This window comes from Archocentrus centrarchus, chromosome 13, assembly GCF_007364275.1.
Source record: "Archocentrus centrarchus isolate MPI-CPG fArcCen1 chromosome 13, fArcCen1, whole genome shotgun sequence".
NCBI classification, from domain to species: Eukaryota; Metazoa; Chordata; class Actinopteri; order Cichliformes; family Cichlidae; genus Archocentrus; species Archocentrus centrarchus.
The window spans coordinates 40,220,472-40,233,795 of NC_044358.1; the positions used below are offsets into that span (position 1 = coordinate 40,220,472).

Sequence of the window (13,324 nt, forward strand, 5' to 3'; positions counted from 1 at the left end):
ATAAAACGAGGTGTTTGTTTTCTTCAGAGAAAAACTCCCAGAGATAAGTTAAGACTTTTTCTTCCAATCACAACATCAACTGCAGTCTCTTTTACACAGCATAATGTATCTCCCATGCCATCTTCAAAAACTGGTAAGCTTGCATTTATGCTTGACTTTCAGAAATCCTTGCAGCTCCAGAACCCCCCCCTCACAGTTTCATTCAAATACTACACATTTTGTCAAGTCCCCCTATGCATGCATTAATTACGTCTTAGTTCATTTGAAAGTGAGATCACACTGCAGCTAATCAGCCAGGAAGCTGATCATCCCCACCTGTCTTGCCTCATCTCCTCTAAGGTAAATACAGTAATGTTTGACAAGGTGGCTTGCTAGGTGTTAGCAACTAAAATTATAATTACAGTGAGATGGATGTCAACAAACTGGAAATAAGCTATGCAGACAAAGAGAAGCTTCCCATCACGTGATGCCACTAAAACTTCTTTCTCTGAGTATTAAGAGGGATCACAGGTTTGATAAGAACATGAAACTTTCAAGGGTGTTACAGCCTAGTCGGTCAGGGATGGTTAATTTGCTCCGCAGAGTTAGCTGTTTAGTATCATCGCTATGATGTTACCAAAGTACACCACTGTATATTGTCAAAATTATTCGCTTTCTGCCTTCAGACACATATGAACTTGAGTGACAAACTGTCAGTATAAAGACAGTATAAACAGTATACTGTTGGTGTAGGGGATGGAAATCAGCCAAGATAGCTCATGAAATATTGGGTTACATCTTGTTGAATTCAGTTGTGTAAAATCCACACAGAGCAGCAGCAGCGCAGGTCAGCTGGTCACAACCTGACACAGAAAATCTGCTGGAGCTCACAGTGAAGAAATTATTGTGAGCTGTGATTCTTTACCTCACGCTGAGCCACTGCAACTGATCGTAGGGTTCCCCCACCTGCTGAATCCCACTGTAACCCCTGACTGTACTCATTTTCCTGTTCAGGTGAGGCAGTCATCCTCTGCGATGTAGGTAACAGCAAATAGAGCTTTTTAAAAATTCTCTTTCTTTTTCTCTGCTCATGTTCTACATTACAGTGTTCAAGCTGAGTGCATTCAATAGAATTAGAATTTAGACTGAAATAAAGTTTGAATTCTCATGTAATAATATTGTTTTATTACTGCATTAATATAGCACAAGATTCAGTTAGCGTCGTACAGAAATGTCCTCCAAAGAGCTTTTACTTTCTTACTCTGAGAACATGTCAGAGCCTGTACTTTTTCACTTTTACTTGAGAAAAGAAGTTGAATCCGTACTTCAACTTTTACTCGAGTTTTTTTTTTTTTTAACACAAGTATCTGTACTTCTACTTAAGCAGTAGTACTTTTGCCACCTCTGGAGGTCAGACACTGATGTTGGACGAAAAGGCCTGGCTCGCAGTCACTGCTCTAATTCATCCCAAATGTGTTCTGTCGGGTTGAGGTTGAGCTTGAATCCAGTCAAGTTCTTCCCCGCCAAACTCGCTCATCCATGTCTTTATGGACCTTGCTTTGTGCGCTGGAGCACAGTCATGTTGGAACAGGAAACTCATTCCATGAAGCTCTCTACACAGTGTTCTTGAGCTAATCTGAAGGCCACATGAATTTTGGAGTTCTGTAGTGACTCTGCAGAAAGTTGGTGACCTCTCCGCACCACGCGCCTTAGCATCTGCTGCCCCCACTCTGTCATTTTTAGTGGCCTACCACTTCATGGCTGAGTTGCTGTCATTCCCATTCACTTCCACAGTTGACTGTGAAATATTTAGTAGAGAGGAAATTTCACAACCGGACTTGTTGCACAGGTATCATCCTATCACGGTACCACACTGGAATTCACTGAGCTCCTGAGAGCGACCCATTCTTTCACAAATGTTTGTAGCAGCAGTCTGCATGGTTAGTTTGGTTGCTTGGTTTTATACACCTGTGGCCATGAAAGTGACTGGAACACCTGAATTCAATGACTTGAATGGGTGAGTGAGGACTTTTGGCAATATACTGCATCTCTGAAATAATAAATAAATAATAAAAATTGATGTCAGAAATAGAAGATTTTGCACAGTAATGTGCTGTTCTTTGTGATTTGTACATATATCTACATTGTTTCTTTTGAAGGCAAAACTCCTAAAACTATAAATGTTAAAGTTAAAATTATTAATTTGCTTATTTTTGTGGTCATCATTTCAGATGTTTTCTGATTAGACTTTGATTATTGAAGATGTAGGATGGGGCTCACTTCACTTGGGGGCTCAGTCACACTCTCCACACTAAAGGAGGTGATTCAAAATATGAGACCTGTAAACTCTCCCACAGACTGTGTTCCGTCTCGCCTTTTTAAAGAGGCTTTTGATTCAGTGGGACCAACTATCCTCGCTCTGATTAACAGTGCGCTTGCATCTGGTTGTGTTCCAGCTGCCTTTAAACATGCAGTTGTACAGCCTCTAATCAAGAAGAAGAACCTTGACCCTGATGTTCTTTCAAATTACAGACCAATTTCTAAATTACCATTTTTATCCAAGGTTCTTGAAAAAGTTGTTTTTAAGCAACTTCAAGCATTTTTAAGTGAACATGGAATGTGGGAAAAGTTTCAGTCAGGTTTTAGAATGCGTCACAGCACAGAGACGGCTCTTTTACGAGTTTTTAACGATCTGCTTTTAACTGTGGACTCTGGTAGTCCTGCAGTTTTAGTACTTCTCGATCTGTCAGCTGCTTTTGACACTGTGGACCACGAGATCCTTCTATCCCGCCTAGAACATGAAATTGGCATTAAAGGCACGGTTCTGACTTGGTTCAGATCTTATCTTACTGATAGAAGTTTCTCTGTCCATCTAGGAAACTGTTTTTCTACCACAGCAAAGCTTTCTTGTGGAGTGCCTCAGGGGTCCATTCTGGGCCCAATTCTTTTCTCATTGTATATGTTGCCTCTAGGGTCGATTTTTAGGAAACATAATATTTGTTTCCACTGTTTTGCTGACGACATCCAGGTGTATATGCCCATCAAACTGAACAGCAGAGATCCATGGGAACCCCTGCTGAACTGTCTAAGTGACATCAAGTCCTGGATGAGAAACAATTTCCTAAATCTTAATGAAAGCAAAACCGAGGTCATATGCTTTGGTAAATTTGACCCCTCAAGCTACTCCTCTGGCACTCCGAGTCATTTGGCTCCTCACTGTCATGATGCTGTGAAAAATCTGGGTGTCATTTTAGATAGTAGTTTTAAAATGGAGAAGCAAGTAAGTGCTGTTACCAAAATCAGTTTTTACCAACTCAGAGTCATTGCCAAGGTAAAACCTTATCTCCCACAGCAGGACCTGGAAAAAGTTATTCATGCTTTTATTACTTCCCGCCTGGACTACTGTAATTCTCTGTACTTTGGCATAGATCAATCATCTGTGCGCCGCCTGCAGGTAGTCCAGAATGCGGCAGCTCGTCTTTTAACCGGTTTAAAAAAGCATGAACACATTACCCCAGTCCTGTCATCCCTTCACTGGCTCCCTGTCCGTTTTAGAATCGATTTTAAGATTTTATTGCTTACTTTTAAAGCCTTAAACGGACTGGCACCTTTGTATCTGTCTGAGCTGCTTCACTGTCACACCCCTGTAAGAGCTCTGAGGTCATCGAACCAGCTGCTCTTACAGAGGCCTAAAACTAGACTAAAACAGAGAGGTGATCGAGCTTTTGCAGCAGCAGCACCAAAGCTATGGAACGATCTACCTCTCCATATCCGCACAGCTCAGACGATACACACATTTAAATCTCTATTAAAAACACATTTCTTTTCCTTGGCATTTGGCTGCAGTGCTACCTCCTTTTAGATGATTGTTTTATGGTATTTTTATGGTACTTGTTTTAAACGTTTTAATTTTTAATTTTCTTATGTTATTTATTGTTCTTAATGTTTTTATTTATTTATTTTTATTATTTTATTTATTTATTTATATATTTTTATTTTTATTTAGTATAGTCCTTGGGGTTACAGATCTTGTACAGCACTTTGGTCAACGTCGTTGTTTTAAATGTGCTTTATAAATAAACTTGACTTGACTTGACTTGACTTTGGATTTCTGTGGATTCGTCTCATTGCCTGAATGTGAGTGATAGTTAAACTACTTAAACTTAAATCCACAAATTGTACACACCCATCTAGGCTCCACACAAACTGTTTCCTTTAACCAGTGATTAACTGTTGTCCAGGCCCCTTGGGAAATGGCCTGTACTGCAGCGTGAATATTGCTGGGGGTCGACGCCTGCAGAATATAAAGCCGGAGACAATATGGACAAACCGTCTGTAACGGGCAGCAAATGAACTCTATGTGATGCTTTAAAATGCTGGGGAAGAAAGTTAGGAGGGAGGGAGCGTTGGTGGAGTAATCTATCTATTTTAATGCGTGTCATTTTTAGGTAAAAAGAGGCCTTATGATATGGAAAGTGGTGGAAGAGGAATAAAAGGAGAAGGGAAAGAGAAAAAGAAAGATGAGGGGAATATGTTGAGGCATAATCAGATGATAATTGAACTACTCTTTCATCCACTTTGAGGGGTGTACATATGCACACAGAGCAGTTTACATGGTCACGCATGGGCTCACTGTATGGGCAGATACGGCTACTCCGTAAAACACTACAAACAGCAGGTAAGCCAACATGTCCTCCAATCCAAACGTAAGAATGTGTCGTTTCTGCAGCCCCTGAAATACGACAGGCTGAGATAAGCAGATGAGACGTGCTTCTGTTTGTCTTTTGCTCATCTGGGTTGCAGTTGTGCAAAGTTTGTAGATTTATAGCATGCTGACATTTAGGTGACCTTGAAATTCACCTGGCTGTTCATTTGGTATTTATGTGTCATGCACACCTGGTATACCACAAGGGTGAGAGAGAGGTGTCACATTGAAAAGTTTTTTTTTTGTTTTGTTTTGCATTTAAATAAAGCAGTAATGGTTGTTATTCTTTTTTAATATTAATTAAATATTTTCTTATTATAACATTAAATCTCTGTAATGTGAGCCAGTTGCTGCCCACACTGAGAATCCACAGTGCAAAGACTACAACACTCCTCCTGTCTGTAATTGGACAGACTGTATGGTTTTGTCCCAGGGGCAAAAATGCAGAAATGCTAAATAATACATTTGCAGAAGTAAATTTCCAGATATTATTCCAAAAGTTGTTGGAGGCCTAAAAAACTAGTGAGCTACAGCAAATAGAAAATGAGGCCATTTTCCATTTCCCCTCTAGCTTTACATTATTTAACACCTGTCCATAAATTTCCAGCTGCACTCTGTGTCTGTGCTAATCCAAAGTTACAAGTGATGCAACAACTCCATGTCTTATGTCAAACACATCTCATTTGTGTCGCACTTAAAGTAAAGCATTTTACTAGCAGTATAAAATACTGTTATGCTATCATGCCGACACAGAGACGAAAAGTAACCACTCTCCTGTACTTTCTACTATACTAGCTATAGGACACTTAATCAAACATCATATATGCAAACATAGGATATGTCTTGGATATGTCACTGATAAGCCGATAATACACAGTTTTGTATACCACTTAAGTTTATCTGCTCAAATTTTAGCAGTCAAGTTCTAGCAGGGGGCAATGACCTTAATGACAAGGCGTGGGTCATTACATCACAGGGGTCAAGGTGCGAATCATTTGTGAGACACTGCCCAACCCCGTCATTATGTGACCTATTGAGGTGTGTTCCTGTTTTATCCCTCATGTGTTTATCTAACAGTTGTACTACTCTGTTATTATATCGTCTTGACTAGTTAAGCCAAATCTTTTACTAAGTAGTAATTATGACAAAGTCCAGTCCTAAAGAATTAGACGCTGCAAATTATAATTACACTTTTGCTCAGATGGCAGAGCTAGATGATCATCAAAGTTATCACGTTCTTCAGCGATGCATTATCTGTGAATCCATCTAAAAGTTCATCTCATACTGGCAACCCAGACCCTCTGTGACTCCACACACACACACACACACACACACACACACACACACACACACACACACACACACACACACACACACACACACACGGGACTGAAAAACAAGTCTTAGTCACTTTCTCATTGCAAGTGGCTCAAATGCTGCATTAGCATAATTTAGCACGGGAAATGTGTGAGTCATGGGGGAAAAGCTTATCATCTGAAAGGTTATCTGGATTTTCTGGGACACGCACACTCACATGCACACACACCATCAGGAAGACGGCAAGATATTGTAAATGATAAACCAAAGAAATAGTTGTATGACTAATGCATGAGATTTTTATCAGATGGTATCAATTTGCAGGTCCTGTGGGCTTCACTGTAATCAGATTAGTTTGAACAATGTAAGCAGTAATGAGGACTTGATTAGATTATTATTGGTTACATTTTTCACTTTTGATGATTTCTAGCTGATGACTGACTTGCTGTCAACATGACCTTCAAAACCTGCCCTTAGGCTGGTGGTTGGGGCATGAATGGCACTGCAGACTCAACAGACTGACAGATGTACATGTGAAATGCATATGGAGTACCAGTCAAAAGTTTGACTGGTACTGTATATTATGTAATGCACGCATGTGACACAGCTCTTGGCACTTGATCAACTGAGTGACCAAGCTTATTTTTGAGATCGCTCTATAGAATTACAAGTAGTCAAAAACAGAGGTCTGAATTCAGCGGGCATTTGTTTTGGTCAATTTACAACAAGCAGAACCTTGAAGAAGGAGCTGCAGCATTCATCAGATGAAAAAAAAAATCATCCGTCTGGCCTTCCCAGTGAAGTTTAGTAAACATGTGAGAGCACCAGAAAGGAGAGAAGATTAGCTCCCTCCTTCTCTCTAATTCACCCCTCTGTCTCGCTCTCTGTCTCTCTCTCTCTGGTCCAGCAGGTCCAGGCTGTAGCGAGTGGCTATGAAAAATGGATGAGTGTGTTTCTCTCTCTCTCTCTCTCGCTCTCACACACACACACACGCAGTCACACACACACACACACACACACACACACACACACACACACACACACACACACACACACACACACACACACACACACACTTCTTTCTTCCCCCTTCACTCATCCCTTCTTTCTCCCTCGCTGCAGTCTGATCATGCATGGCTGTATTATATTTATTTTGCCAATAACCCGAATGAAGGGCTGTTTCTTTCTCTTTTTTTAATAATCTCGTTGCTTAGAATAACTGAATAGAGTGAGCAGGAACAAATAAATAAAGAAATAAATAAATAAGATGAGGCATTACTGCTGCCCAAAAAAATGTGAGCAGGTAAGGCAAGGTAGAGTCGGTGAAGCATAAGGCCTGCATCTGTTCCGAGCCTGAAACTCCCTACACACTGACACACACACGCGCATGCACACGCACATGCACATGCACACTTCTAGAAAATGTCACATGTTAGCCAGTACATCTGCCACCAGTGCCACCTCATGTTCTCCTACACCCTCTGAATTTAACACTTGAAATTTGGATTTGTGGGTAGATTTATTTCTCTCTAAGCCTTGAAATCTGTGCACATTCTGTGTGTGTGTGTGTGTGTGAGAGAGAGAGAGAGAAGTTGCTTATACATTGCCTGAATGTGGTAGTATAAGCAGCAGAGAGAGAAGAAAATACTGACCTTTCTCTAATCAACTCAGTGTGTGTATATTTGTGTGTGTGTGTGTGTGTGAGTCTGTGTGTGTGTGTGTGTGTGTGGGTGTGTGTGTGTGTGTGTGTGTGTGTGTGTGTGTTTGTGTGTGTGTGTGTGTGTATTCAATATAAGTGTTCAGAAAATCACCGCCCTGCAATTCTGAGTCGCCTACTCTGCTTGCATCAAACTACAAGCACATTAGCTGTTATTTATCCAGTTTTACACATGAGGAGTGCTGAGCTGGAGTCACCAACTCACTGGCTTTGATCATTGTATTCACATTAACCTGAATGACCTGAACTGACTACAGATCAGTGCACTAGCTCTGAGATGATTGATTAATAGCAACCAGTGAATGCAAGCTCAGAAATGGCTGTACTGACTTCTGGTAAATAATTTGCCAGCGTGATGCATCCTCCTGTGTTGTTTACACCTGCAAGAAAAACACATACAGGAAAAGATTATTATCATTCCCATTTTATTTTTATGGCCTATTACTAATCTTAAATGGACTTTTCCTGCCCCTGTACCTCTTCTGCAACCTGCCGTTGCAACCTCTTGTATCCCAATCGTCTCCCCCTCAAATTGCTTAAGCCCTTTATTCCTTTTGATGCTAAGAGGCCTTTGAACTAGAGCCAGCATCTTTATGCTTTGCTCAGTGGTGAGTCTGCGAGCAGCTCAAATATTCATAGGGACCACGCCTCACCTGGAATACTGATGGACACTGCTCTTCCCTCTGTGGATGGGAGCAGATGTGTCAAACATGGTCCAGACACGGGCCAGAGGTGCAGTATATGAACTGTGTTATGGCACTGGTTGTGAACATGGTTACAGAGCTGCCTGTAGAATGGGTTGTGTCATTTTATTGCAACATATGATGGATCCTACAGTGATGTGCAAGGACTTTCTTTTATTTCCATGAAGGTCCTCGGTGTGGGTTATACTGCTCTAGACCGTTATAGAGGTGACTGTAAACATTGTTATGGGGGTTGTTCAGAGGTTTGTATGCAAGTTCATGGTTGGGTCACAGCAAGAAAATAAGGCTGCAGCAATGATGCATGTTCTCCTTGTGCTGAAGAAATGCTGCCTAAGAGGCTGGTATGTTTAAAATGTAGAATTTGCTGGTTCAAAGTAGCTTAAAGGACAGTTCCATATAAAAACAATAGTCAAGTGTCCATACTGAAACTTGTAAGGTCTGCTGTAATTATTCCTCTGTTCACAGTCGTAGTTAAAACAACACTAAATCTCCTAAATCTCTTTTAGTGTAACTGATGGTGACATCATCTTGCATCCTTAGTTGTAAGCAGGTTTAGCTAAAAACTCTGGGTTTGTTAACCCCAAAATGAAACTGTTCCAGAAAGAGTGCTAACTTCAACTTTGAGTCAGTAACCGGGATAACAGACTCTGTGAACCTAACCTGCTCACGGGCAGGTTTTATCCAACAAACTCTGAGTGTCTCTCCTCCCCTCCTGCTGCACCTGAACCACCTGTCTGACTCTCCGATTCATTTTCTCCTTCATAAAGTGGCTGACAGAGCGTCAGAGGAACAAATTCATTTGTTAGACGTCAGTTTATTTTATATGTAACATGAAGTTTTTACTGTCGTTCACTCTTTAACAGGCTGTAAGGACGGAGAAAGCGCTGACAGACTGTCAGTTCTTCTGAAGCATTTACTGTGGCATCATTGTCTAACTCACACTAAATTACACTAAATATTTAAAACCTATCAAGCTGAGACTTTTCTTATAGCATGTTTGCCTTTATTTGTAAAACTTTACATTCATTGCAGACTTTGAAAGCTGCTCTGCATGATTTCAGCTAAATATCAAACTATGACTGAACTCTGACCTTTAACAGTGACTCAGAGAAGCATCTCTGCTGTGGCTGTCAGAGAGCCGTCATCAATCAGTGAAGCTGATCTTACATCACATTACAGACGGTTAAACAATTAAATGGTCATTGACCAAACTGTCATACACTGCAGCAAAAACTGTTTTCATTAAATAAAAACTGACCTGAGGTCAGCTCCGCCCCCGGGGTCTGCTGCTGTCTCAGTCTCTAACACACAGGCCGGTCAGTAAACTCAGTCGGAGCTGTTTCTCCACATTTTTATCGTCACTCTCTGTCTCTGTCTCCTGCAGCTTGACCATCAGGCTGCAGCTCAATAATTAGATTTTAAAAAATCAAATGTAAAATTAGGATTCAGCTTCATCTGATGAAAATTCAAGTTGTGTAAATGATGACAGCAGTCATCATAAAAGAAATTAAATATTTTATAACAAACGTTTATTCTGTCTATGATGATGTCAGAGTGGGTCAGGCTCATTAAAGTGACTCATCATGCTCCACACTGACACGTGCGATCCTCCATCCATCGGATTTAAATGGAGGCTCTGCTCTTTATTTGCCCGTTGCCATGGTGAATCCTGGTATCAGAGCTCCAGTGATGATGGCTTTCTGTCTGAACTCAGGGTGAACACACTCAGAGTTGATTAAACCAACTCTGATCAGCTGTTCTGGAACGAGAAACTCAAAGTTGCCGATCTCAGAGTTGATCAACTCAGAGTATTGTTTTTAAACTCAGAGTTTGTTGAACCTGCTTCCTGGAATAGGGCCCAGGTCTGAGGTTCACACCAGCTTCAGCAGTGTTTTGGCAGGCACATCCACTCATTATTGTCCCAGTTTAAGGTTATCATAGTAAAGGTGAAGATATGTGTTCTCATCATTTTTTTTTCTTGGCTAAACATTGAATTTGAAATGGTTTTGTTCAAATGTTCTGAGATAAACCAGAGCTGGGATTGTGTCAGTGCTCGTGGTAGTATCTATCTATGAAAGGAGGAGGAAGAAGAAACCTTCTGAAACCTCATTTTATTTTATTTATTATATACTTTTTAAGCTTTCTCCCCTTTGGTTTAGATGGTTTAGAAGACTTGCTTCTAGAAGGACTGTGATTTGTTTTACAAATGCACCCAGAAATCCAGATTTGCTGCTAATATTACATCTGCTAGATGCCTCCAACATAATCTGGGCTGCTCTCTGTTAATTATTAAATACAGTGGGTGGTAAAAGCCTCTTGAGCCAGCTAAAAGGTTGAGAACTTTGGGTGCTAATGACAATTAAGTTGGTTGCATTGGGTATTACAACGAGCAAAAATACTTTCATTGCTCGTACGAACACACGAGAATTTTTTTTGAGACATTTTTAATTATTTCTGCAAAACATTCATCTTCTTCAGCAGCCACAGTTTTTGCAAATGGCCAGTGTCAGGTGGTAGCCTCGCCAAAGCAAAGCTCGATGCTACGCATGGCTGTGCTCCATTATGCATAGTCTGGATCTAGATTAAAGCAATTTTTCATAACCAAATATCATTTGGGCTGATTACAACACATCAGGTTCCTTTTCCCACATGGTGTTCAGTTCGATTTATCACACACTTCACAACACAGGCATTCTGCACTTGATTGCCAGACAGCTATTATAAGTAATACATATGTTCTTGACACTTACTGCAGTCTGGAAGAGTGGCTGTGCTGTGCCAAAAGAAAGGTGCACTTACTGTCTTCATGTTTGAGATTTCGATTTTTCCTCATTGTGTGTGTTCGTGTGTGTCACCTCATGTGGCATTTTAGTGTGTGTTCTATTTAAGGTGTTCCTACCTAAAGTTATTTATGACGCCTCTTCTGTGCTTTGTCCTGTGGCGTGCGGTTCTGAATAGTTTCAGGATTTCACTGGAAGCAGATGAATGGAGCTTGTCAAATTATAAAACATTTAAACTGTTCAAACTGGCAGTAAAGAACGTCCCAATAATCATAGCCATTTAAATTAAATTACTTCTTATTTCTGAGTTAGAAAATGGCTCCCTCAAGCCATTGCGATGTAACTGCCTTTGTTGGCCTGTCATCGGCTCAGGAAAATAATTTAAAGATGGGTGTAACCCAAAGAAAAGGCATTCAGATCAGCACCATTTAGATGGAGCTTGGAGAGCTGCAGTGGGGTTGCAGGACAGGCAGTTCTCTTTGTATAATCTGAGTGTTGTGAGTACAGCCGAATGAATTTGAATCAGAGAGATAAAATAAAGAAACAAAGAAAAGAGAAATTGGAGAAAATAGAAAGGAACAACAGCGGGTCAGTGAATCACGCTGTTTAATCGTAATGAGTGTTCACCCCTTTGAGTTTTATGTTTTGGTGTTTATTCAGAACAAGCCCATTTCAAAATTGCCAATTCACTTAAATCACCACTCACAAACAATAGATTGTTTAAGCAGCCATGCCCCCGTTTACTTGGGAACCTTTTACGAGAACCTGTTATTCTTTTCCCTGTTTTCTGTTGTATATATATTGTTACTGTGGTGGATGCTCACATTAAACACAGCCAACGTTTAAAATTATAAGGTCAGTATACAAACAAGTAATCTCTGTGAGCCGAAGGCTCAGATTTAGACAGTTTTCACTCTTATTGGATCTACTATTAAACCTATTTACGAGGGGCAGCCAGTCAGAAGAATGGACTGAAGATTGAGTGGCCTTAGACAGAGAGGCTTTAGAATGGCTTTTTTTTTTTTAGATAGTGCAGTGAGGAGCGGCACCAAAACCCAGTATAAAATACAGATTTATTTAAACTATGAGTCATGCAAAACTACTGTGGTAGAATCTAAAAAACAAGCTTTGCTTTGCTGTTTGTTTCACTGTTCACTTTTATTTTAATTTCTGAAAAAAATGGGTTAATTTCCAACAAAAGCAGGCTTCGTATTTCTAGTGGACAGACACAGATTTAACCAGATGGCATGATAACGATTGTTGGTAGACTTTATCAGCTCCAGCAGCTAGTTTAGCTAAAGTTAGCTTCAATCAACTTTTGATGCTATTCAGAGTCCTAACTACATACTTGCAGTTTACATATATAATGTCATGCTGAAGAACTAAAGCAAAATACTGCATGTCCCAGTCAAATTGTCCAGAACAGTTGATGATATGTATTTGTCTGCACTGAATAGATGATTGTGTTATTACAGAATGTGTTTTGTTTTTTTTTAAGCTATTTGAAAAAATGCCACTGGGATGAGGACTAACTGGTGCTTATTGCAAATGCCGTGTCATCGAATGTTAGGTGGAGGTTGCGCCAAACCTTATAAAACTTGGGGCAACCAGGGGAAATAATACAGAATAGTTGTGAATGATTATAAACACAAAATAATCAAGACCAAATGATTACTGTGTCTCATTCAGCTTTGCAGTGATGCTCTCATTTTTTATTGTGCTAGAGATTCAGCAGACCCATTCTGAACAGCTAGATGTGTTTCCATAGTTTAATGGTTTACATGGCCTAATAAAACAGCCCTGGTTTGATCCCAGTAGGGTGAAAGAAGGGCAAAAATGCATTGTTTCCAAAGTCACTGCGTATCTCCATATTAACCAAATAATCATGCTTATTTATATGGACATGACATGCAACCATGGGTCGTTTTAACAGCTTGCACCAATGACCTGTGGAGGTTCTTTTCTCGAGGAAAGCGGCGTCAGAAACATTCCAGATGAATCTGTTATAATGTTGTCAAAAAATAAAGACAAAAGAAGAAGAAGAAGAAGAAGAAACAGCCTTTATTGTCCCACAGAGGGGAAATTTGGGTGTAACAGCAGCCGCAGTTATTATAAATATAAA

At 40.2% G+C, this 13,324-nt stretch overlaps 1 protein-coding gene across 1 annotated transcript in view; it reads left to right on the forward strand.

The window, feature by feature from the left end:
- Positions 1-13,324, forward strand: part of LOC115791027 (calsyntenin-2) — a 324,417-nt gene that overhangs the window by 77,536 nt on the left and 233,557 nt on the right. The gene's annotated exons all lie outside the window — the stretch shown is intronic.